The following is a 1,333-nucleotide window of genomic DNA, read 5'->3' as shown; positions in this document are numbered from 1 at the left end:
TTTTTTCACCTCCTCGGTAGTGATGGGTGGGCATTCTTTATCAGGTGTTATGAGGGCAACAAATAACTCCTTGAAGCTATTTATATTTTCTGAGTCTTCGTCTAGTCTATGCTGAACTTCGTAGACTTCTCTCCAAAATACTTCGACCCCTTCTGGTTTGGGTGGGTGTTCGACAGTAACTGGAGGGTCTTGGATGAGTCGAGATGGGTCAGAGAGAAACTCTTGATTTTCTCTGACCCATCTCTCCCTCCGCTCTAGACTTCTCTTAGCGTCAGATAGTATCCGTATTCTCTCTACAATATGCTGCCTGATGGTCAGCAGCTTTGACTTGTTAAGTGTGTGATAACGGGTCCGGAGTTCGCGCGCGAACTTTCGAACCTTCGCGGTAAAATTTCTGCCAGATGTTATGTAGTCAATCACACATTGAATGCGGGACGCGTACTGTCTTGCCCAGCCTATCTTTATGGCAAGTTACACACAGTATACACACAATAATTGGTAGCCCATTGGTCAGATTCTCCGGAAAAATGTTCAAGAAGCTCGACATCCATTTCAGCCAGATCTTGAGGCTTGAGAGAAATCTTAGTGTTGATGTTTCTGCGGGTCGTAAAGTATCGCTCTTCCTCTATTGGATGCCTGCCCGCGGTTGGTCTTAGTGTCGCCTCTATTTCTCTGTTGCTGGCTTGTTCTAGCTGTGTTAGAGTAGGCGTTCCGCTTACATAGCCCCTTGTTCGGAGAAGTTCAGCATGGTTTCACAGACGTTGCTGTGAAAAGTGCGATAGCTCCGGGTGTTTCTCGCACCACAGAGCATGCTGCCGTGCCCTGTAACCCCGTTCAGGGGGCACACTTGCATCGTAGCACTCTAGCAAGTTGTATTTCAGTCGCTCCGTCCACCCAAAGGTTGGGAGATCCCGCCGATCCATCGAATTGAATTCATTTTTATTGGCTCTCCCAGCTCTATATTGGTCGGCATTGTTGGCCGACCCATTGTCGGGAGCCCTGCGCGTTCTGTTGTTTTGAACCGCACATTTCTACAACTGTGTTTGGTGTTGTCATTGTTGTTTCCACGAGAAGCTAGGGAAAGGGGTTCGTCCATCCTTGTAGAGCCCCGCATGCAAGGATAAGGCTACGTACTCTGAGAGGTCGCCCGGTATCCCCTGAGTCACCGTTCTAGACACCTCACCCAGGTGCCATTCAGCTTTCGGCACGGTTTTCACACCTCCGCTTGGGGGATAATTCCTTCGAGACCACCCCTGGACAATTGTCTGCGAATGCCTAATTATTTTTGTAACCATATTCGGCAGAAACCCTGGGTACAGGACCCTCTATCCGC

The sequence above is a fragment of the Belonocnema kinseyi genome, chromosome 9 (genome assembly GCF_010883055.1).
Source record: "Belonocnema kinseyi isolate 2016_QV_RU_SX_M_011 chromosome 9, B_treatae_v1, whole genome shotgun sequence".
Taxonomy (NCBI): domain Eukaryota; kingdom Metazoa; phylum Arthropoda; class Insecta; order Hymenoptera; family Cynipidae; genus Belonocnema; species Belonocnema kinseyi.
Note: the sequence above shows the minus strand (reverse complement) of the source record.